The 25,700-nt window shown below is 40.6% G+C and overlaps 1 protein-coding gene across 2 annotated transcripts in view; it reads right to left on the reverse strand.

Annotated features, from left to right (window-relative positions):
* Nucleotides 1-12,601, reverse strand: part of GLI3 (GLI family zinc finger 3) — a 282,259-nt gene extending 269,658 nt beyond the window's left edge. For both annotated transcript variants that reach the window (XM_023521285.1, XM_023521286.1), the window contains exon 1: nucleotides 12,370-12,601. The gene's annotated coding sequence lies outside the window, so the exon portion shown is untranslated. The remainder of the gene's footprint in view (nucleotides 1-12,369) is intronic.
* Between the last annotated feature and the right edge of the window lie 13,099 nt (nucleotides 12,602-25,700).

The raw sequence follows: 25,700 nt of genomic DNA on the forward strand, positions 1-25,700 counted from the left end.
CTATTTATGAGTGGTACAAGAGCCACCTGAATCGGTCTGCCACAGAGCTTGTGAAACATTCAGATTGCCTGGTCCAATACTTGATGTCTTGGAGGGTGGCACCAGGGAACCTTGTATTGTAACCAGCACTAGTGATTATCAGGCTCACCAAAGCTTGCAGACAACTGCTCTATACATTTTTGTTCACTACTCTAAACCCAGTAAAGTAGGTACCCATTTAAGTCTTGGCTGACTAGATGAACTAACGAATGGATTATACACCCCAACTGAATCCCAACAGCCTGCATGAGCCTAGCCTAGTACCCATCACAATGATGAACTCTTTGGAATCTTTGCTAAAAAGGCCATCTCCTCTCCAGACGGAGAGGAGCTTCAAGAGGACAAGCCCTTGGCTATCTTCCCAACACCTCGTACCCCTAAGAATGTGTACCGAGTAAAGAAAGGATCTAGTGATGATGACTCCATGACCCAGATGCTTATACAGTGTCTTCAATCTTAAATCGTCACTGGTTTAGCTACATATCTTTTATATCCAGTGTTTCTTTGAAAACTGGCAAATTACATAAAAACTAAAAACTTTAAAAGGAATATTAATCAAAACACCCCATCCTCAATCATTTTGGATAAAGACACATTTACTATAATTGTTTCCCTCAAAACACATAGTTTTATTGGTTGAATTTGAATGGAGTTTTACTAAGTTAAAACTGCACACGGAGACAAGCCAATAGACCAGAAAAACCCATGAGGAGCTGGGATTCCTGGTAAGGAATCAGTCTTTTCCTTAGTAGATAGAACTAATTAACAGTAATAAGGAGACAAGTCACCAAAGTTCCTTGACAAACTTGGTTTTTGTAAAGTTACTGGTTTTTTCCCCAAGCAAAGGACTTCATTTTAACAAAGCAATAAACTCTCCAAATACTCAACACCACAGAGAGAGGCTCACGGGAGAAGAGGTAAAGCCCCAGGCACTGACTAAAATCGCACTAATTAAAGGTGGCAGAGAATACTAATTCCTACCCCCCTTGTTTGAAATAGATTTTTAAAAAATTAGGCCCTTGGTCACTCAAGAGTCTGCCTCTGTCTTCTATTTTGACAACTTAATTTTGGATCTCATTAGTAAGTAACTAATTATTTAAAAGTGTAGCTTGTACTTGGAAGAGGGCTATGAAAATGGCAACTTGCCAAGGCATCATATCAGCTTATTTTACTGATAAAAATACAACTTTGTCCCTGTCCATTACAAAAGAGAAAGTTTTAACATGCTCACACCTCATCAACACTATGCACTAAGAATTAGTGAGCAGAAGAGTCCACTTCTACCTGTGATGGTGGTTTTTTCATAGATTAAGCGAAGTTGAGAAATTTGGTCCTGAGTTGATACTCAAAAGCCTGAGGTATAGAAGTGACCAGTAAAAATTCCTGGTGAAATCCTAAAACATACAAAATTGGGGCAGTAGCTCACAGTACTACTTTGAAAACCTGGAATTTCCTAAACAGTAAAGTACAACTTATTTATGTCAAGGAAAACGTTTTGGTTTTGCTTCAAGATTTTTCTTGGAGGAAAATATCAGTTTTTTAGATATGAATAAAATGAGAACTTTCCCCTGACCATGTTTCCTTTTCTTACAATTCCACACTGTTCTCCTTCAACCCCTTTCTCCACTGCAACATACGTGCAAAATTTGCTGGCATGTCCCTTGACTTTTTATGCTTATGAGAAAAAAAAAAAAACTGTAGCTGATGTTTGAGTCCCAGATGCTTGAGTATATTAAAGAAAATACTGCAACCAGGAAAAACTGCGCTAATAGTGTATGCCTGCTAAAGCCTAGTCTCCTAGGTAAATAGAAGGGTAAAGATTCCTTCCTAAAAGCAGTCCTGGCTTGTCCCTCACTCAACCATTCCTGAACCTTTTGTAATTTCCCGGAAGCCTAAACCCAAGGCACAATGAATTCCAGACCCTATTATTAACCTAATCCCTCTCCTATTAACAACCTGCCTGCAGGTGGGTCTTTTCTGTCTAAATTATAAATCTAAACTTGCTTCAAACTCCTGCAAAGAAGGCATCTAAAGCTTCCTGGAGCCACTGACCAGGTGAGGATTTAGTGCGCGGCCAATTTTAGAGTGTCAGCAAAAGGGGCAACATTGACCAAATTCGAAATTCTTGTGGGGACCTATATTGGAAGCATTTTAACACAAAAAGCCTCAGGTGGCCCTCTTTTTAGAGTAGCCACTAGGGCTGCAATAAAAATATCCCCAAACAGAAACTTTTATCTTTGTAAAACCGAATTAATTGGAATTATGGTTTTTCTTAGGCTGTAGGGCTAGGTAGTTCTCTGACAGCGCTGGCCTTCTGCGCTTCCACGCCGGGCTCCCTGCAGTGCTGTCCCTCAGACGGTGCCAGGGACCGCCGCTTCTTTACGCCCTAAACACTTCCCTGCCCCCGCGGCCGGACCTCCGGGTCTCGGCGTCGCAGTCCCAGCTGCGAGTCCAGGGCATTCTCTCTGAAAGCGCCGCGCCGCCGCGTCCCTGCTCCTTTCTCGGCAGCGGTCAGGTCCGGTCGGCAGCTCAGGTCCACACCCGGGGGTGGCTCCTCTAAAATGACGGGATGTCAGGGCCGCGGGGACGCTCCCAGCCCCGTTTCCATCTTTGCTCCTGCAGCGGTCTTCCCGAAAATACAAAACCGGGCAGAACAATCCGAACCCCGCAGAGGCTCTGCTGCGGAAGAAGCGCCCCTATCACTTTCATCATGCTGATTACCTGCTCCACGGGAATATTCTAATTAGAGCCCGGCAGCATTTCCAACAGTTGTCAGTGGCAGCCCTGCTTTCATATGTACGCAGCCGTTTTACCAGCTGAATCCAGAGGTACAACTTTCCAGGTACTTTGCAATGCAACACCCTGTGTGTCGCACTACAATAAAACACTGGGAATGCCATGTCTTCAGGATACCAAGCGGGTGTGCTTCATTCACAAAACTTGTAACTCATCGTCCATTAACCTGGACCCCCTAATACCGTTTCTTCATTAGCAGCCATAAATAGATTCAGGTGTTGAGAATGGGTAAGGTTCATACACATCTTGTCATCTTTCAGGGAGGGAGGCCCTCAGTGGAGTTCCAAAGTTTCACCTTAACCGTGAGACTTTACGTAGTAGAGAGTATGAAAAATCACAATTCTAGAAATGTGCAAAAATCAGTCTTTCACCTTGCAGGTCTCTGAGGTGAAACTTAGGATCTAAATGGATTTCTTTAACCTGCTCTGCTTAAAATTTTTAAGAGAAAATAGTAGTACTAAAACCAACATTTAAAATGTTTGAACTGTACTAAACAATTTTTTAACCTAAGGTGAAATGAAATAGTAATTATAAACCGATAATGCGTCTTTTGTGAACAGACTACTTAATTTATTTCTCTCATCCAGTTGGTTTATTTTTAAGTTGCCTGAACTTGGGCAATGATTCTGATTTTTTTTCTTAATGTATTTAAAGATTTAAAACAACTGAATTAAAAGCTTGATTAATGATAACCTAATCAGTTTCTGATAGATTAAAACAGCAACTGCCAATGAGAGATCAGAAAGAGAAGGCATTCCAGCAGAGCTTTTAACAGTTAGAGATTAGGCCTTAAGTGAGAAATTATTCTGTGCAGCTTAGGGAACTATTGCTCAAGTGGAATAAGGCTTTCCTCCAAAGAAATTACATTCACTTAAACCTGCCTGTATGTTTATGAACTGAATGGTCTCCCTAATGCGTTAATATTTTAAAAATCTAAAAGGCACCAGCCTATGTAAGGATTTCTGAGGGGCCTCCTCTGTATCACTTAGGAGAGACATTTCTCTCATACTTTATTTCTAGATTACCTGCTACTTCAAGATGCCACTCTTGGAGCAACCATTTTGGTAAAATTCCTATTAGTTATACCTTCCTGTAGCATTAAAACTCAATTACTAAAGAAAATGAATCCTTTAAAAAAAGAAATTTTTAAAAAATCAAAAGGCACAAACCTAATGTTAACTTTTTAAATTTTCATCAATTCTGAAAGTGAGAAATAGACTGCATTTCAATGAGCAAAATTTAGGGAATTTAAAACATTTAGTGGACTTCACATAATAACACATTATAGCAAACCTCTCATAGGTTTTTGAATGTGGTTGATGTTTTCTTGTGCTCAAAATGTTTCTGAACTTAAAATCAATTAGACATGCGTAGTCTGTGACATACCAACAGTTCCCAAGATTTCTAAGGCTTCCTCCCCTTTCCCTATCAGTACTTTTCTGCAAGAAAAAAAAACTCAATTTCCTAAGTTCTTAGTGAAATCTTCATGAATTTTTAACTATAATATTGTTAATTGTACAATTATTTTACCTTTACATATGATTTACATATGAGCGATGGGGATTTTGCTGATGGTTTTAAGATCAGTGATAGTTTTGTTTTTTTATTATTATTATTTAGGGTATTTTTTTCCATAATCAGGAAAACCTAAAGCCTTACTTGCAGATAAGAAAGCCACAATCTGTTCAAGGTGCCAAAGTAGTTCCCCAAATTTGCTGCCTATTGTTTTCAATCTTTCCTTCATTTCTGAAGCTCCTGGTCTCAGATAAGCAGTATTCATGACATCTCCAAATGAAATTACTCCAAGGGGAAATAAATGCCTGGCTAAAGATTAAGTGAATTTGGTTTTAGTAAATTAACTACATCAAAATTTTTAAGAAACCCGTATATTGAACTTGAACCACTAAAAAGCTTATTTGACATAATCATTCCTATTATAGTTAAAATCACAAATGACATTTTGTGTGCCAGTTTTACTTTTCTGCTATATGTATTCAAAAAATATCAGCTACTCTGACTTTCTCTGCTGCCAGTAGTACTTTATGAGAAACATTTGAGGGGATTATGAGGTCTCTATTTAATAACTGTTACTATAAAACACCTGTCTAGTATACTTCAGTGAGTGAGGCTTTGCAAGTGCCATTCATGAATGAACAATAATGTGAAGCAAGCTAGCATTCCCCCCACCCCCGTTTCTGTGGGTTTGCTGAGACAAAATCCTCAGAGATCGCTAAGTCAGTTATCAATCTATAGATCAGCTAAGTTCATGAAAACTGTATTTTCCTTAAACCCACAAAGTCAAAAAACATGATCAAAGGTGTCCCTTGTCTTGTTTCACTGAGATTTATAGGAATTAAAAATTTTCACACATTTTCAGAAGAAAAAAAAACTAACTTTAGAAATTATTCTTATAGAACTTACATAACTTTTGGTTCCCAGGATCACATGTGTCTTTACAATTCAGCTTAAGGGCGAAAAGTACATATGTTCTATGAATAATTACTTTTAAACCATCACAAATATTAGACCAATGCCTGCTAGTTGTTAAAATCAGCTAAAGATATCCCAAAGATACTTAATGTACTATTTTGTGAAGTACTGTTTATCACATTTTATCCTCCCAATTTTAAACTTGTGATTCTTGAATGTTAGTTGTAGTTTAAAAAGCAAATTTTTCAAAATGTAAGGATTTTTAATTAAGGTTTATTCAGTAAAAATTATTTCTGGTCCACTAAGTCTATAATTTTGCTTATTCACAGACAGAATTATTCTTATAGACAGAATTATCTTATTTTTCACTCCTCCTCCACAATCCTGTACAAAACTGCCAATGCAAACTATACCAAATTGCACACCCTCCCAATGAAACGCTTTGGTATGCAATTTCATCTGAACAGCCACAGCTCAAACAGCAGATGTTGTCCACACTCATGGTCACTCCATTCAGGTTCCCACACATCTTAGTTCATTTAGGCTTCATTCTTAAGTTGCTGGCTGAGGTTTCTCTACACAGAGATAACTTTCTTGAGACTTTTTAAAAACATCACAAAATAAAATTAATAACAGCGTTAACTGCCTTATTCCTTCATTACTGCAATTTTAGAGTTATCGTTCATCTAAATTGTAGGTTTTCCATCTCTTTTTGTAAAAACCAATAGTTTATCACGTAAAGCACTCAGGAATATTGTTAGGTGTTTTATGCAATCTTCAAAAAAAAAAGTCAAAGTAGCTATCGCTAAAAATTTCCACATGAAAATGAGCAAATAAGATGTCACATTCCATTCTAAAGGTGCAGAATCAATAGACAGAAATTTAAATAAAATTACACTTATCTCCCATTATTTAATTTTGTGGCAAAAAAGTCACTCAAATATACAATCAAGTGCTTATGTTTAAAACATACTCCTGTGTCACACACATGGCACACGCATGTGCACACAGAGTCACTCCCACTCCTCTCCAAAAAAAAAAAGTAAAGAACTACTAGCTGTTTCAAGCCAGCAATCAAACCAATTTACTGCAGGTACAATTTATATGTACACTGCATGCCACAACAAAACCACAGTGTGATGCCAACAGGGCCCTTAAGAAAGTTTTCCCCTAAATCTCTGGAAAGGAGCTTTAAAAGAAAGCAAGGATTACAGTCAGCCAGAAGGTAGGGAGGGAACTCACCTCAAACTCAGCCAAGCGGAAATCAGAGCAGTAATTCTACAAGTCGACAGAGTACACTTTCAAAGCTATAATAGTGTGAAGAAGTGCTGGGCAGCATGGCCTGAAGGCAGCACTAATACACTGATGACTAATGGCAGGGCTGGGGCAGACAATGAATTTGGGGCCTGAAAACTAACAGAAACCATGCAGTACTTTGACAAATGGGCTTTCACAATTTCATTCATTGAATAACCTTTAAGCACAAAATTGGCTCCGGTTCCCTTGGGAATTATATGACATGACATGTTGGGCGATGATGTGAGTATTTTCTTTTTTAATTATGACTTAGGCAAAATGCAAAAGTACCTATGTAAAGACATAACTATAGATACTACAGATGCAGATGTGAAGCTCAATGCGATATTGCCTTTCAGGTAGGGGCTGAAATGTTCCAATGCCACCTTATTAACTATGTAATAGCTTGTTCATTCACTTTCTTTAGAGAGCCGTAGATTTTCTGGGACATTTTGTCCAGTTGAAATATACACACATAGAACAAAAAACACTTTCACATTTTAAAAAAATACTAAAAGTGGTCATGAGTAGCTAAGAAATGTGGCACTAAAATATGGTGTATTTAGAATTACAAGTGGAAAAAGTCTGATTTTAAGAGGCTAGCAAAGAAAAGGTACCTTAGAACAATTAAGACACCATGTAAAGTTTGCAATGACATTCCGTTACAAAAACATTTAACATCTAATTTCTTTCAAACAGTTCCCCTCCCTCATCCCCGCATAACTAACCCTTCGATGTAAAAATAATTTTGGCAATTTTTAAAGAGAGAATGAAATACCTCAAGTGTCTCTAAATTAACAAATACCACTTACTCTAGACAGCATTGCCTTTAGCAGCTCCTAAAAACTTAAGAAAAGGATCTTAAAACAGGAAGCTTAGTGAGCTCATAAAACTGTTGTTGGAGCCAGAAACACATAGCATATTTAATCTGCAAACTGTGAGAGTCTACAGTGATTTCAGCAAGATCTGAGGCATGCCCTCAAGGTTTGCTGGGATCTGGGATTAAGGGGTTGATAAGAACCTCTACTGCCCATGGACATGTTTTTCTTCTGCAGTTAAACACAAATGCATAGAGACGTTTGACTGCTGCTTGGCGTTACTGCTCAAGTTATATAAAAGCTTTGCAGCTCCTTTTGCTGTCAATATATCAAAGTTTAAAAAAAATCATCAAAGTGTGAAATTTCATTTAAAGTCTTTGCCGGTCTACAGCTCTATTTCACAGGCCCATCAAATAAAAGTAAAGATGAAAAATACACTGAAAGTACTTGAAAAAGTTTGCAGCAGTACCCCTGCCCTGTTGTTGTTTATTCTGCCTCCTTTTATTTGCTTTGAAACTAGAACAAATCAATTTTCATCTAGAAAAATGACAACATGAAGTGAAGGGTAGCATCTTCTAATAGACTTTAATGGAAAGACAACCTGAAGTCATTATTAGAATGGAATCTTTTAACAAATTAAATACACACACATTTCCTCTACAGTCACTTCAGCATTTTAATTGCCTCTCAGAATATAAATTGGCAGAAATTGTCTTGAATCTTCCAAAACAAATCAGACTGACTATAGAATCTGAATGCCGGCAAAACTAAAACCTTCAAAGAATTCTTTAGCTGGGGATTTACAACAACTGCATAAAGAAGAAAAGTCTGACTTTTAAGATAATCTACTATAGTCTAAAAGCATTAACATTCCATTACTAAGGTTTTCTTGAGGATTTCATGACTCATTGATTCACTTTTCCTTCAAGACTGGTTTTTCCTAGTACATTACTGTCCATATAAGTGAGTGCATGGAACAATGATCATGAAATTGTTTCCTTTCATAAACTCCCAAACCCTATCCTCAAAAAAAGGGGGTATCTCAATGAGCAGGACACCTTACAGGGAAAGAAGGACCTCTAACCGACTAAGCACCGAAGTCTGAAACCCTTACAATATGCAGATAATTAAGAAAACTGGCCTAGAAACAAAGGAAAGTTCAACTTTTAGGCTTGGGCATAAAATTGATAAATTAATGACTCTTGCATTAAATAAGTAATGAAATAACTCAACAGAGCCATTTGTCATCAGTATTCATTTTCTCATTTCTGTGTGTAGTCCTTTGCAAATCAGACATACAATAAAAAGTCTTTATACCAGGGTTCAATCAAGGAATACAAATATTTTAAAGGTACCAGGAATTGACAGGTATCCTACTAATCTAGTAATAATAATATAATCTATACCATTTAAAGTGCTTCACAAGACACCTCTCACATTGGACTTATTCAGGCATCTTAACCGGTTTCCCTAGGCTGACTTTAAGAATTATACACCCTGAAAGGATCTCCCCTCAGGCACAGAGTTTCTAATTAAATAGCTTTTAGTACAAAGTAAATTCTCTTCTCTCTATAAGTATGCTGTTACAACTAATATAAACATTTTTTTGTGTTTGTTTTAGGTCTGACTGTAGTCCACCTGTCCAAAGTATATGTGTACCAGGTTGTTAAGACCAATACTTCCCAACATAAACAAATTCTTTAGATACTTCACACAGTTTACATTGTTAAGACCAATTGCCACTCCCTTAATATATTCTCACAACTGAAATATTGTTATGCTTTGGAAAAAAATGAAGATATTTTGAGGTTATTTCACTACTTTAAAACATAGCATTTTCCTACTTCAAAATAATCTCGACACGTGTAATTAAGAAACTGTCAGACTATTATTAATTTTTAATTTAAAATCTAAATGAAATAATTACAAGAATCAATCAATAAGGCACCTATTCAAATTACAGAGCAATTACGTAAACATTCAAAATTAATACTTTAGGCCAACTCTTAAAGATTTCAGTCTATAACATGCTAAGACATCAAACAACACAAAAAGCCTAACACAGGAAGGATGAATAGTTCCTGCCTTAAACATACTAAAATCAAATCATTTTAGTTAGCCAACGCAGAAGCCCCCCACCAGCTATGCCCATCCCACTCAAGCTGCAACTCTTTTTAAGTTAATTTATTTCCAGCAGACACATATTTCAGGGATCTAAAAAATGGTCTCATCCAAATTCTGTACAAAATCACATGTGGGGGAAAAGCCTAATTATTGTGAATTTCCAGCAAAGTGCTCTGGAAAGACAAATTGGGGAGAAGGAAAAAAGCAAAAGGAGAGCAGAAGGTGCTTTTTTGAACTAATAATACCAGTCAGGCTAACAGCACTGCCCACATCTTTCCACAGCAACCTCTGAGGGGAACCTAAGTTTTGCCACCCCAAAATATGCCTTTTGGGCTATTGACTTTTAAGCTGGTTATTAATAAATAAAAGACTCAGAAAGAAGCTTTGGACACCTCCTTGCCTACCTAAAGGAATTCAGATAGAAAAATCTGCTTAAAGGACAGGAGCATCACATTAGCATATTATAAACTATATACTGTCAGAGAGAGAGAAATCTAGCAAAGCCTGTTTATTAGATATCCCTCTGTGTCCAATCGTTTCTGGGTGGCCCATCAACAATTTGTTTACTACGTGTTTGTTCTTTCTCATCTACCTGTAAATTGCCTGCTTCCCCTTTGAAATCCCAGTCCCCTGCTTCCCTCTTTGTTCAGAACCACATATAAATCTCAACTGCCCAATGGGTCTTCAGGTCTCTTATTCTTGTCACCCCCGCATGTACATCCATAATAAATTTTGGACATTTTCTCCTGTTAATTTATTAGTCCAGCTGGAAGAACTTAGAAGGAGCTTAGAAGGAGGAAAAATTATTTTTTGTGTCCCCACACCTCTGACTTAAGGGCTCTTTTACTTGGAGATGGGGACAGTCCATCATTTCAAACTGAAATGGCAGCTGTAAAATGTGGAACAGCTGGCAAAGAGCTGGGAGAAAATGTTTTACATAAATACACGTACATATAAACTGGCAGAGGGCCACAAGCACTGTACCCAAGGCCAGAATCTATTCGGCACAGCAAATCAGGGAGATGAGAAATTGGGGGCAGAAAGAGTGGGAGGAGGAAGCCTCCTTAAGCCTCTTTCTACAAAGGGTCAGCAAGCCTGGATCCAACTACTCTAGGGGTGGCATCTCCTGAAGGAGATGCAATCAGAGACAAGCACAAAGTTCAGGAAAAGATAAAAGGCCCGGGTGTGCAGTGGTGCTTTAGCCTCTGGCAATCTGCTGAAAAGACTCACAAAGTCTCCAAGTTCGGAGTAAATATTTACTCCCTCTCCACCTCCTCCCGCCTATTTTCCCTCTGCAACTCAAGAAAGTAACTGTCCCCTGCAGAGTGATTCATACAAAATCTGCTCTGTGAAACTGCGGCCTCTTAAAAAATTGTTGTAGGGGCCACGGTTACCCACATACCCGCACTCACTCCCTGCAGCTTCTCTTTATTTGTTTTCTTTTCTTTTCTTTTGTTTGTTTGTGCTGTCCCTGGAAAGGAAAAGAAATGAAGGAATCCCAAATCATACACAGATCATACACAACTTTCACTTTTCCTCTATTACAGGGGAGGCGCGCCTCTCCGTGCACTTCGCTCCCCCCGCCCTCGGAAGGGAAGTGTTGGCTGGAGGAAGCCCCGCAGCGGCGAGCCCCGCGCGGACCCGCCCGCTGCCCGCCGCGCCCTGCACCCGAGGGGGACGCAACAGTGCGCTGGCCGGCGTCCGAGCTTTGAGAGTCTAATCTAGCTCGTCTTCACCCTTTGGGTGAGCAGTGGGGGACAGGGGTGCCGTCGCCGCTGTAGCAAACTTCGTACCCCTCTGGGATGTGCAGTTCTTCTGTCCGTCTCCAGTTGGCCGAGGGGTGAGACACTTGGAAAGGGAGCTTCAAGGAGGAATGAGCGAATGAAAGCCTTGCTCTGACGCCTTACGAGTTGCTCTCTAAATCTGGGTGCCTTTCACAGCCATTTTCACTTCCTCCCGTTCCCTTCATTGGGGACCCCCTCTCGACCTGGAAACGCCGGCGCGGCCGCAGGAACTGGCTGCCCAGTGCCGGGCCCGCGAAACAAAGAACTTCGGGCGGGACGTACCTGCGGCAAGCGGCGGCTGTCAAGTCCCCGAACTTCCCATAGACCCGCGTCTGGGACGCGGGCGAGCGGCTCCCAGCTCTGCGAGGCGCGGGCGGCTCGGGCTACGGCGAGCTGCGGGGCTGGACGCAGGGGACGCGGGTCGTCGACATTGTGCGGCGCAGGGGCCCGCGGGGCGCGCAAAGAGGGCAAGTCGGGGCGCCGAGTGTGCGCGACGGCGAGTGTGCAAGCGCGCCGGTGGCGCTGCCCCTGCCCGCTCCCCGCTCGTGCAGCTCCGGCATCGGTTTCAGGGATCGTGTAATCCGATCCCTTCTGACTCACAGGCCCTGAGTGACAGTTCTGATTTGGTTCACCCGCGGGAGGGAGGGAAAAGAGAAAGAAAGAAAGTCCCCACAGTATGCCCCTCCTGGCATCCAATCGACTTTCTGGAAGAAGGTCCCATCCCGGCCTGGAGACCTGCGCGGGTGGAGGAGCCCCCCCATCCCCCGCTCCTGCCCAGCGCAGCCCGCGCTACTCACGCGGTGGAAAAGTTGTCCCTCGGTTCCGCGCGTCCCTCCTCGCACTCTCTCCTTCCCTTCTCTCCTCTTCCTCCTCCTTCTGCCCGCGCTTCTCCTCCCCCAAGTTTTAACAGATGTTGCCGGACGCTCCCCTCACCCTCGCTCCCTCTTCCTCCGCCCCCGCCTCCGCCCAGTCTCTTTTCTTTCTGCTACTCCACTCCACGCCGTAGGGACGCGCCGAGCAGCTAGACCCCTGCCGCCGCAGGGGGCGAAGTTGGGAAAACTTGGGAGTGCAGCTTGACTTACTTTTGCTTTCTCGCTCCTTCCAGGCCGCACTGGGTCCCCGTGCCCAGAGCGGGTCCCAGCTGCGATGTGGCCAGTGCTGACAAGGAGGCGGCGCGGCGCCGGCTGAGGTCGGTGCTGGGGGAACCCCGGGCGCCGAAGGCCACGCGCGCGCTCCCTGCCCCCCTCTGCCTCCTTCGCCTCTCCCAGGTCCTCACGCAGACACATTCATGCCTGCTCCTCCTCTTCCCCCTCCTTGACCCCGCGCCCGCTCGGCGCGCCGAGGCCCCACCCACCCGGCGAGGGAAGGGGGCCGGGGCGTGATGTCACGGCCGCCCTCTCGGCCTGCGCTCGTTGCACCGCCGGGACGCCCCCGCCGGCCACCACACCAGCGGCCCGCACGCGGGGTCTGCGTTCTTCCTGCTCCTGTCGCCTCCCACCCCGCCTCACCGCTCCCTTTTCTCTCGCTCACAGTTTAAGTCTCTTTTTTTCTTTTAAGGCCTCTCTGAGCACACCCCTTATTGGCTCCCCCTCTACTTTTACATTTCCCCTGGCCAACCCTGAAACTCCTCTCACAAAAGGATGCTTTTGGAAACTCAGGGTTTTCCTCTCTGTCGGACTCATCTGCCTTTGGGGCCAAATTTGGGAAGTAGGAACTCCCAGTACACAGCTTGCCTTCCCTATGGGCGATTTTATAAAGGACACAAAACAAAGACCCCGGGCTTGCAGCCTGGACTCCATCGTGGTGCTTGCTTTACCCTGAGCTAAAGTGTCTCTGTCCCTGATTTATTTTTAGCGGCCTATACTAGTAAAAATTATTTCCCTCCACCCAGCAAGCCTACATCTGTTCCCTCTCAATGTACCCAGCCTAGGCTGGGAACTTAAAAAATGAGCTCCAATGGGTGGTGGGAGGGCAAAGGAATAAAAAGAAAGAAAGAAAGAAAGAAAAAACTGACATTCCAAAATCCATTCTCCTGGGATAAACTGAGCATCTACCCACCTGCCCGCCGCCAGCAGTGCCTGGGAGCTCAGGGTGCACTTGTGTTGACTCGCTGAGCCTCTTGACTGAAGGAAGAGAGTGGGTGGATGAATGATTAGCTATTATGATTTCAAGAGCGTTTTGAGATTCAAATGCTTAACTGGAGAATTTTTTTTAACGAAATTTATGGTGGTGTTCACTATTTGTTTCCTGGGACTTGTTGCTTATCTCAAAGACTTGAGAAAAGCACACTGACATAAGCTTTTATGGTAAAGCGTGGAGATAAAGTAGGCCTGAAGGTCCTTTTTAGGCATTTATTTTAAGATTTCTCAACCTACCTCACCCGTTTTGTTTTCTTTTTTAAAGAAAAGAAACGCACCACTTACCATACAGAGTAAGGGTCTCGGGATGGAAGAATGGTGGTCCCAGCTTCAATTCCCCACGTTAATTGACCTCAGGCCCTATACAATTCTCTGAGCCTCCACAGGCTCTGAGCCCATCCATGGGATGGTGATAGGAAAACCAGGCTGCATACCTCCCAGGATTTGTATAAGTATCCAATAAGATAATGCACGTGAAAGTATAACAGGACACAAATGTGTAAGAATTATTATATTTCTGCAATTGCAGAGAATTTCAAGCCACTCTCCCACATATATTCCTCCAGCATCCATTACAATTTTTTTGTATTCAAGTACTGTTTCTGCCTCAATCACATGAATGCAAATAATACAACCTGATAGCCTACCCTGTTCACCCAATGGCAAAAAAAATAAATAAGAAAGACAGCTAATAAATCAACAACTTGAATAAACTAGATATTTTGACTTTTACTTAAAACAATCAGTCTTCTAGCAGATTTTGGATCATGAAGATCTTGATTCTCAGTTTTAAAAATACTAGAATAAAGAAAAAGCAGGTAATCTTTCCCTTTATGCCCATCACATTAGCTAAAAACAAAAGAGGAGGAATAATGTTGGAGTATCCTGTGTGTCTCTATTTCCTCACCTTAGATTCTTAGTAGAAACTAACAGCTCTCTGCTTTAGAGGTAAGCATATATGTAAGTGGGCACATTTTGCAGAAGTGGCAAAGGGAAAAAATAAGGCTTGCCTTAACTATCTATTTTAACACAAAAACCCTTTTTCCAAATGAAATCTTATATGGAATCCCAAAACTTAAAAGAGCTACTCTGGTTGCAGTTGGGGGTAGGATCTCAGAGTCCAGATCCCTAGCCTTTCTCTTGTCACCCACCCCCTTTTCTGCATGGCTCCTAAGACATCTCTAAAAATCTCAAAGTCACCCTTAAACTCAATATTGGAATAAATGGGCAATTACAGACTTACGGGGCTCTGAGATTGCCTTCCTCCATGTCAAAAATTCCACCATTATAGATTCATTTATTGCTATCTCTCATCAGTTCTCTTTTCAAATGCAAATATCCCAGGAAATTTTAATATAGAGAGTCCTCAAAATGATTAAGATTATAAAACAGATTTTTTTTTTTTTTTTTTTGGCATCAAATTGGATGAAGTGGAAGACATGAAGATATTTACATTAGTTTCCTAGGGCTGCCACAAACTGAAATCTATTGCCTCACAGTTCTGGAGGCTAGGAGTCCAAAATCAAGGTCTCGGCAGGACCATGATCCCTCTGAAATCTTTAGTGGAATATATTTCCTTGCCTCTCCCTAACTGCTGGTGGTGTCTGTCAGTCTTTGGCGTTTCTTGTCTTGCAGCAGCTTCACTCCAACCTATGCTACTGTAGTCATACAGCATTCTCCCTTCGTCTGTATCTTCTCTTTCTAAGGGCCTTATTAGTCATATTGGCTTAGAAGCCCACTCTACTCCAGTATGACCTCATCTTAACTCACGTACATTGGCTACAATCCTGTTTCCAAATCAGATCAAGTTCTGAGGATCCAGGAGTTAGAACCTCAACAATAACAATAATGAAAGAAATAGAGGAGAATGAAGGATTAGCAATTGCAAAGATAGAAGATAAACCTGAGAATAAACTTCTCATGCTTCTCTGCATTTTTTTGCATGGCCATGTGTGCATTTCATAATGACTATTCTTGCCTTCACTTACCGCTGCAGCTCTTCCATCTCCCTTCACAGTAGTCCCCAATTAATTACTGGGAAATTCCAAGGGGATATTTCATGTGTACTGATAAACTTCCAGCTACAAGTGACAAAATTCCAACTCAAATTGCTATAAGTTAAATTTTAAGGGAGATGAAGGGGTGTTTTGTTTACTGAGAAGTCCAGAAGTATGTAAGCAAGCTGCAGGCAAGGCAAGATACAGGAGCTCACAAAAATGCCTGCTGAGTCTGTTTCCATCTTTCAGCTGGGCTTCATTCACACTTCATACAAACTTTCTTTAGGCAACAAGGAAGGTGGCCAGAGGTAGCTGCACTTTACATAATCAACCTTACTGTTTGCATTCCCAGAGAATAATTACCACGTTCAAGGGGATGCAGTATTCCTTCCTCTTGCCCAGGCAAGAGGGATAGTTGCATGCCAGGTGCACACTTAACACATGTCCTCTTTAAAGCCCAACATGATAGCCACCATTTTCTTCCTGTTTTGTGCTGGTCCCTTGTGTAAATGCAGGACTGTCACCTTTGATTCAGTTGCCCATCATAGGGCTGCCTACTGCGAGGTGATGCCTTCAGTCTACTATTCTGAAGTCACAGTACATCCCACATCTATTTGGGGGGAAGGATTCTATTGCTCTTTGAATCACATAGTTGATCACAGGCTCTTCATATGTTGTTCTTTATGTATGAGTATCTTACCAATTTTCTTTTAGAAAATTGCTCAGATTTGCTTAGGAACTTTTCCCTTAAGGACTAATACCTCTTCTTTGTTCCCAAACTTAAGTTAGTAAAGGGTCTCATGATGTAAATACAAACAATGCCCCCAAACCCCCAGTGAAGCTTTACTATCTATTGGACCAAGCCTTCCTGCTGCATGCTGTCCACACTTAGAGTGAGTTATTTCCCTGGAGCCTCCTCAGTCTGGCATGCAAATAGACTCTTTGCAGACAACATAACCAGTCCTCTCAACATTTCAAATGTCTTTGAACTACAGCAGAGAATGCAGAAATTAGGACCTTTATCAGTGTGTATGTATGTCTTTCGAGAGTATCTATGTCTTTCGCCAGTTAAGACGGTCTTTCCCTGAAAGGATTCTCACCACTTTGAAAAACGGTGGGAATTGAAATACGGTATTGGCTGCATTTGAAAACTATAGTCCAAAACAAAAATAAAGTTTCTTTTGTCCGTGCATGCTCCCCTCAACTGACCTGACCCCTGAGTGGGAGCAGCTGGAGAACGTAGAACTCCTTTTCAGCCAAGAAGCTCTGATTTGCAGGAGCTGTCTCATGGCTGTGGGTACAAGGAGAGAGGGAACTTGGCCTCTGGAGGCATGCAAGAAAGAGCAAGAATAGAGCACTAAGCCCCAGTGTCACCCAACTCATTACTCTATCTTTCTCGCTCCCTCTCACTGTCTCCCTCCTCTGACCCTCTGCTCTCCTAAAGTGCTGTCTTCTGGATTCCACCACAGAGCCATGGCAAATGATTCTTACACCTAGCTGATTTGAGTTCCCGAGGGCAACTCCAGGCTCATTTAGATTTTCTACTGCTCCCTTTCATTTTCCAGGCATCCTGGTTCAGGGTGCCTTGCACCCACCAGCCAGTGTGGCAAATCCCCAGCCACCTAAAAGCCCCAAGGAAGGGCACACTCCCTGAGATGGTGCAGAGTCAACGGGACCTGAGCTTCCCCTGCTGACTGGCTGGTTGGTAGAAAGGGAAAATGCTTTTAAGTTCATTGCACAGGTTCCCCTCCAAGGGTTTCCCTCACTCAGCACCTGAATAACTTATTCTTCCATCTTCTTGGAACATTGGAATCATAAATGTAACCCAGATGTTGACTATGTCGCTATTCACCTTGGAGATGTAACTATAATTGGCTTGGACCTCAGCCAATCCCACAAGTTAGGAAGATCTAAAACCCTCCCATTTGATTTCTGCAAAGTTCAGAGCCCCTGTGGATGCTGCATGACATTACCCCGTACACCATACTCAGATCTTTGCTCACTCCACAGGAAACCCACCCACAGTGGCAATTGGGTGAGCTTGGCAGATTTTACTGATGATTTGGGTAGCTCAGGGGTGATTTTCTCCATCCCTCTCTTTCAAAAATGAAATAAATTTGTTTCTGTGTCTCAAATAAAGCAGTTTAGTGACCAGCATCTGTTTCTTGAGGTCTTACCTTCCTTTCCTAGGAGCTTATTCATGTGATACTCTGGTTTTCCTTGGCTTTTCTTTCTCTCTTTGCCCAAGATCTGTCTCACTCACTATCTTTATGATCACCTCCCTTCCACCTGGCAACCATGTTCAGTACTTTTCTGAGTTTTCTTTAAGCTAAAGTAAGAAGCAATGGCCTATAGGACAAATGTTGTCCCATATTTTTTGATATGCATGAATAAATTTTGCCCTGAACACTTCATTTTGCTACAGTCACTACTACTCTCCATTGTTTTATACTGCTACATTAATTTACATAATCTATCTCACTTTGAAGTCATGGATGAATTTGCTGTTTTTGCCATAAATAATCCACTTACAAACTATAGTGAGGTTTTTTCATAAATAGAGTATAAAAGAGGAGATCTGATATCAATCACATCACAGCAAAAGCTCCAACATTTCCTACTAGAATTTTTGTCTTTCATTTGTCTCTGCCCAGGTGCCTACCACTACATTTTTAAAATTTACCCTGCCCATCTCCTATTCAGTGTCCAGGCTCACTGCCAGGAGCAACAGAACTGGTAGAGCACTGCTTTGGTGGCCATGGGAGAGTGTTAATGAACACCAAAGAGAATGTGAGGACTCAGAGAACCTAGCGGGGGAAGGAAAGGACATAGGAGCTCTGTGCTGCATTACCTCATTAGCTAAGAGCTCAGAGCCAGTGATTATTTTTATACTTTTGTTATTGTAACACTCCTTTTATGCCCTTCCAGGGGCCATCATGGCTGAAAAGGGAAGCACAAATTATATAGAGAAGATAAAAGGTAAGTGTTTCTCTTTCCTTCCTCTCTCTCTCTCTCTCTCTCTCTCTCTCTGTCTGTCTATTTATAATGTATAGCATTTTTTTTTAATAATGATTAACAGTCTCATTTCTTTTGCATTTTAATATGAATCACAAGCACAGAAGACAAACCAGACCTGGATATAAATATTTTCTCCACCATTATTAGTTTTGTAACTTTGCCAAGTCAATTCACTCAGTTTGCCCATCTGTAAATTTAAAGTACAATATGCATTGCTTAATGATAGAGATATGTTTGGAGAAATGCATCATTAGTCAATTTTGGTATAGCCTACTATACTCATAGGCTGTATGGTATAGCCTGTTGTTCCTAGCTACAAACCTGTGTAGCGTGTTACTCTATTGGATACTGTAGGCAATAGTCACACAATGGTAAGTATTTGTGTATCTAAACATACCTAAACATAGAAAAGATCCACTAAAAATATGGTATAAAAGATATCATGAATGGAGCTTGCAAAACTGGACATTGCTCTGTGTGTCAGTGAATGAAAAAGCCTAGGACATTATTGTACATTACTATAGACTTTATAAACACTGTACACTTAGACTACACTAAATTTATAAATATTTTTCTTTAATAATACATTAACCTTAGCTTACTGTAACTTTTACTGTATAAACTTTAAAAATTCTTTAATTTTTTGAGTCTTTTGTTATAACACTTAGCTTCAAACATATAGCTGTACAAAAATATTTTTATTCTATGTATTCTTTTTCTATAAACTTTTTATTTTTAATTTTCTTTAATTTAAATTTTTTTTGTTAAAAACTAAGACACACACTAATTAGCCTAGGCCCACAGAGGGTCAGGATCATCAATACAACTATTTCTCACCTCCATATCTTGTATCACTAGAAGATCTCCAGTGGCAATAACAAATATGGAGCTGTCATCCTCTATGATAACAATGTCTTCTTCTGGAATACCTCCTGAAGAACTTGCCTGAGGCTGTTCTTGAGAAGGTGTCACTCTTTTCAGAAATATGTGCAAGGTGGTTTTCCTGGTTTGTTTGTTTGTTTGTTTGTTTGTTTTTTCCATCACAGATTCGCTTGAAAGTAAATAATGTACCATGAACAATCCTGTCTACTAATGAAAACCTTTTGGTGTTAAAGTCCATATTTTCAAATGTTTAAAGGAACTTGTTGATGTCTGCAAAAGCTTCTTAAACCCTTCACTAAACCACTTGCGATGAGTTTTTCTGGAGGTTCTTTTTTTCTTTTTCTGCAGTATCCTTTTCTCTTGCCTCTTCTTTAGTTATGCTTTCCTGTTCCAATTCCAACAATTCCTAATTAGTCAGTTCTTCTGGAACCATCTCTAAAAGTTCATCAAAGTCATTCTTATCCACACCTAGAATAAAAGTACTTGCATTCTCAACCATAGCTTTGTTGATATTTGCAACCTTCTTATCCTTGGCAAATCCTTTGAAGTCATGGATGAATCTCTTTGGTGTCCTCTAGATGCTATTCATACACTCCTTGGTGATATCACCCCAAGCCCAAGCAAGATTCTTGATGCAGTCATAGATGTTGTAATCCTTCTAGCATTGCATTAGTATCTTCGAAGTATCTCTCAGTTGCAGCAACAGCCTGAGCACAGGTCCTCCTTAGTCGGTAGGCCTTAAAAGCTGCTGTAACTCCTTGATCCATTTGTTAGATCAAAGAGGTGGTGTTTGGAGGAAGAAACACCACTTTGATATTGGGATGAAGATCACCAATAAAAGGAGGATGTTCAGGAGCATTACCAACAATAAGCAAAATTTGAGAAGTATTATTTCCAAACAGTACGTCTCCATTTCATTAGCATACCGATTCAGGTGAACAACTTGTAAGAAAAGCTGGGTCATCCATGACTGCTCATTTCTCCTGTAGTACACTGGCAGTGTGTGCTTATTGATACTCTTGAGGGCCCAGGGTTTCTCACTGTGCCAGACCAAAAGAGTTTCCATGTATAGCGTGCAATGTTGCGCCCAAGGAAAACTGTTATCCTGTCCTTAAAAGCCTTAAAACGTGGTATCGACTTGGCCTCCTTATGGATGAAAGTCCTTACAGGCATCCATCTCCAGAAGAGGAAGTTTTCATTCATATTGAATATTTGCTCTAGTGAGTAATTTTCTTCCATAATCAATTTATTTAGCTTCCATCACTTTGTTCTTATTCTTCAAGATCATAGGTATGGTAGAACGGGACATGTCTGACTGGTGAGCACTAACCATCACCGGTTTCCCATCTACATAGTCCTTCATCACTTTTAATTTTGTTTCCAGGTCAATCACTCAACATGAGGTCTTACTGGTGACATTAGCAGTGGACTTTTTATGCTTAGGGGCCACGATGAACAAAACAACATGAGATTAAATTAAGCACAAGAGAAATGATGCAATCAAGAGACACACTTTAAACACGAGATGTATGAGGCTGCTGCAGCTGTAACATGGCATATTGTTTTCCAGAAACCATTTTTTAATAAGTAGAAAGGGAACACTCTAAAATAATGATAAAAAGTATAGTATAGAATATGCATAAACCAATAACATAGCTATTTATTATCACTTTCAAATATTATCTACTAAATGTATATGTAGAGAAACGTAATGCATCACACTATGATGTAAAGCTAAGATGATAGGAATTTCTCAGCTCCATCAAAATCTTATGGGACCACCATTATATGTAGTTCATTGTTAACTGAAACATTGTTATGCGGCACATGACTGTGCTAATATACATCTAACAAAATTTTTGTGAGAAGGAAATGAAATGATGTATACAAAAGGATGAGCCTTCTGACTGGATTAGGAGATGCCAAGAAAAGCAAACTTCCTCTCCCTTTAATTTTTTTATGCCAAATGAGCCCAATGTTATTTCACAGCTTTTTCATACTCAGTAAGAAAGACACTTGAGGTGTGGGAGTTTAAGTCTCTGTTCTACCTCATCTATAAAAGTGTGACTCATTATGAATAGTTTTTCTACTGAAATATACAAAGTCACAAAAATATTCTAAGTCTCTATTACAAAGAACTCTTAGGAGAAAAGTTTCTTTCCCAAAGAAATAACCTGTCAATTCCAGATAACTTGTTACTCTTTCATGCCTACAATCATTTACAAGTCATTTACCAGTACATCATTCAGAAACAGCAAAGATCCAAATCACCTGACCCTTAGCTACTCTTGGTTTTTCTTTATACAAATATATGGACAAATGTGGCTTGTAGGATGATAGTGTGCAGGCAAAGCTCTGAAAAGAGATGAGTTTTCTTCCTCGTTCAGACTGCCTACAGCTAAAAGACTTTAGATTGATTCTTCATTCAATCATTTATTTACTCAACAAACGTGCACTGAGCATGTGACAGGCTGCACAAGCTACTGGGTATATGGTAGTGAGCCAACAGTCACATTCCTTGCTCTCCCAGAGCTTAGAATCTAGAAGGGAAGACAACACACACACACACACACACACACACACACACACACACACACATTGTGGTGAGCTCTATAAATAAAAAGAAGGCTCAGAGGTAGGCAGAGCTTGCCAGATTCCAAGCAAGAAGGTAAGTGTTGTCTTTGCTTATATTCCGCCTGATACAGGAAATTAATCCTGCAGTCTTAGGTAATGCCAAAAAGGGTTTTGAAATCCTTGTTTAAAAGGTATGGTTTTATAATGAAATATCAGTATATGCTTAATTTATAATTTTATTCCTACATGGATTAAGAAACCATACAATGCATTTATTTTTTTCCCTTGAAGTTTCACATGATACTTGAAAACATTGATTCTACATGTTGCTTCAGTTTCCAAGATACCGTCTAAAGAAACATATGCTCCACTTATTTACCATTTGAAATACCAAATAAAAAATATTCATTCTGCCTACTTCTTAAGCTCCTCTAATATTAGCTATATTTTAGAGCATAAACATATAAGATTACATGTGGTGTCTCTCTGTACAGCACATTTCAAAGAGGCACACCAACAGGCGCATATGTATAAAGGCTCTAAGTAAAATCAAGTTTGAGCCTGACATACCAATGCATTGCAGAGTCTTAGTTGCTTGTTAACTTGATTAACAGTGCCTGAGCAACTACAGTCAGATTTCATCTACACATGAAAAATGAAGTGGAGAATTGAGAAAATTATCTTCATATAGGCCAGGCAATTAAGGCAAAAATAATCCAGTTAGCCTGGATTATCCAGATTCTGGTCTTATCAGATGGCTGCATCGGAAAGCCAGAATAAAACACCTTTTATTTTTAAAATGTTAAATAATCACAGTGTTGATTGGAAAGGTGCTGGGTAGATATCCATCAAGGTTAAAGCCTCCCAAAAGAAGGAGCCCAGCCATGGAGAACCCATTCAAGCTTGCCCAAATAAGAAAGATTTAGGCAGTAATTAAATTCCTGCATTTTCTCAAACTCAGAGGGCATTCAGCCTGGACAAGGCACCTTTCACAATAGAGCTTCTATTAAGGACAAAGTTTTAGAAGTTTTAGGGACTAACTTTTTAAAATTTTGTATTGTAAATTATACCGTGTTCTGGAGCAGGAATGGACACAGACACCTATGTTTCCCAAGGGAAATGATTCATGTCCCAGAATCATAACCCTCAGCTCCAGCTTGCTTTCCAGGAGACTTCACAAAAGAGTCTAATGGTTTATGGTGGACTGGGCTTTCCCATTCTTATCTCATTTCCACAATATCCCAGTTATGGAAGTAATGGAAGAGAAGTAATCCACCCACTTGCTGTCAAGTCAGTATGGACACTCTCTTACCCTTAAAATTTAGCTTGGTATTGGTGACAAAACTTAGGCTCGCAGAACCACCAGAAATTTTAGTTCTACCCTTTCTGAGCTGCACTTTTCTCATAGGTAAAACAGAATCCTAAGGCCTACTTTATAAAATGATCTAGAGAATTAAATAAGATAATACTTATTCCCTACATGACATATAGACACTCAACTTGATTTCTTTCTCTCTTATATTAAAGATACTTAGAGTAGTTCCAGGGTAGAATCTCAATAAACATTTGTTAAATGAAGAAGATAGGTAGAATGCCATGAGGGGAGATAGACTATACGGAAATGAGGCTGAATATTATTTTGCTCAAATAGGAACTGGAGGGTTAGTGTGTCATAAAGGTCACAGAGACCTGAAAGGAGCCCTCTTAGCTCAAGCTTGAGTGGCATTAGATTGATTGGGCAGGAAAGTCTTAAAGGCCGTGTCCTCTGAAGCTGGGCTCCCGCCCCTTGCTCTCTGTTCCTCCCTCACCAACTTTCATTTTGTACAGGTCTATAGTTGCCCATTTAAAGACATGATACATAGCTCTAATAAAACCTAGAACCCTGGGTTGCATGTGTTTCCTCATGCCTGGGGTAGAGGGGCTACGCCATATCCATTTCTCTTAATAGGAGAACAGACAGTCATGCTGTCATGCCCAGATATCAGCCACTCCTGGCATCTTCATAGGGTTCAATGAAATCCGAACACTGGTTTTCAGACTCCCAAATTTTAACTCTTTCTCAACTTATCTATGTGCAGAGGAATGGCCTAGAGAGAATCAACTCACATGTGAAAGAGTGATTAGTTGATAGATATTTTTATATATTTATCAACAATTGCATGCTTTCTTTCTATTAGACAAGGCTGTCTCTGTGCACTGTGAGTGGCATCCTAAGAGAGAAAGAGGAATGACTGAACCTTATTATGGAGCCATATTGATTTTAAGAGAGCAGACTGTATATTTGGTGAAAAATAGACACATTGGACTTACTAACAGCTCTTGCACACAAAAGAATACCTAATGTCATGTTCTCCTCTCTAAATAATATTTTTGTGAAGGCCCACTAACCAGATATTATCTTTAACAGTTGATAAATGGTTAATCTTTAGGAGTTAAAATTTATTAGATAGTAAGTATAATTTTTTAATGGGAAAATATCCTTTCTGCTGGGACTATCTGATAAGTTTGTGAAGTCCCTGACACCTTCTGAGAATGGGTTTATATGTATCCAGACTGCTATGTGCCAGCACCCCCAAGCAAACCAATCCGTAATCACAGGCCTTTGAACATGGTAGTTTCTGCTGTGTCCTCTCAGATAGCTAAAGTTCATGAGTCTGTCTCTATTTGCAGATTACAGAAGGACAATGGTTTAAGTGAAAAAAGGATAAGTCATTGAAAGACAACATAAGAGAAAGCTCCAGGAAGGAGGAGGCAGATGTCATTTAGAGCATCTTTATTGAGACACTCTCTTTATCTCTAGATTTCTCCAGGTCTTGGCTAGAGTATCATGCTGAGGACTGTGTTTCTCTAACCACATTAAAACACATGACCTCAGATGAGAAGAAAATTTACAACTTATATCTTCAGACCCTGGAAAGGGAATAATTCTCTACCTCAGATTCATTTCAAAAATCCCATGAGGATGAATCCAATAAATCTAGATATCGGAATTAGGACTTGGCAATTGGTTTGACTTGTAGGGCATGAAGGAGAGTGTAGGGTATTGGTGATAAGATCATATTGGTGATAAGATCATGGCACCAACCTACATGATTAAAGAGTATGTGATGGTAAAGGGGAGGGGACTTGTGAGAGGCAGGGCAGGGAGAATATCTACCATTTTGATTCTTCAAGTTTGAACTCTGTGTGGTAGTGAAATACTAGATATATAAACATGGATACTAGATATATAAACATGTAGTTGGAGTGAGTGGGTACAGGTTTGGGCTGGAGATGAAGACTAGGGAATCCTGAATACATATTAGTGAAAACTATGAAAAAAGATGGATTCACGAGGAAAAGAATATAGACATAAAGAAGACAATGTGACACAACCTTTGGCAATGACAACACTTAAGTGATAGAATAATAATAATAATCCACCAAATCAGACTGAGAAGGTAAAGCTGGAACTGTAGGAAGGAATCCCAGAAAGGAAGGGTCGTTGAAGAATTAAGTGGTGGTCACTGTTCAGATAACTAAGAGAGGTTAAACGAGGTGAGGATTACAAAGTGGCTGTCAGATTTGGCAATTTGGTTTCCCAAATAAACATTTATTGAGCATCCGATATGTGCCATGCACTGTTCTAGGTATGTGGAGAAGGTGAGGAAGGGAGAAGCTAACATGATGCCTCTCAAACTTTAATGTTCATCTCAGTTACCTGGGGTTCTCGGTTACCTGGGGTTCTCCGTACAATCTGCTTCAGCAGTCTGGGATGGAACCTGGGGTTCTCCATTTCTAATGAGCCCCCAGATGATGTGATGC

This window comes from Pteropus vampyrus, unplaced genomic scaffold, assembly GCF_000151845.1.
Source record: "Pteropus vampyrus isolate Shadow unplaced genomic scaffold, Pvam_2.0 Scaffold302, whole genome shotgun sequence".
Lineage (NCBI taxonomy): Eukaryota > Metazoa > Chordata > Mammalia > Chiroptera > Pteropodidae > Pteropus > Pteropus vampyrus.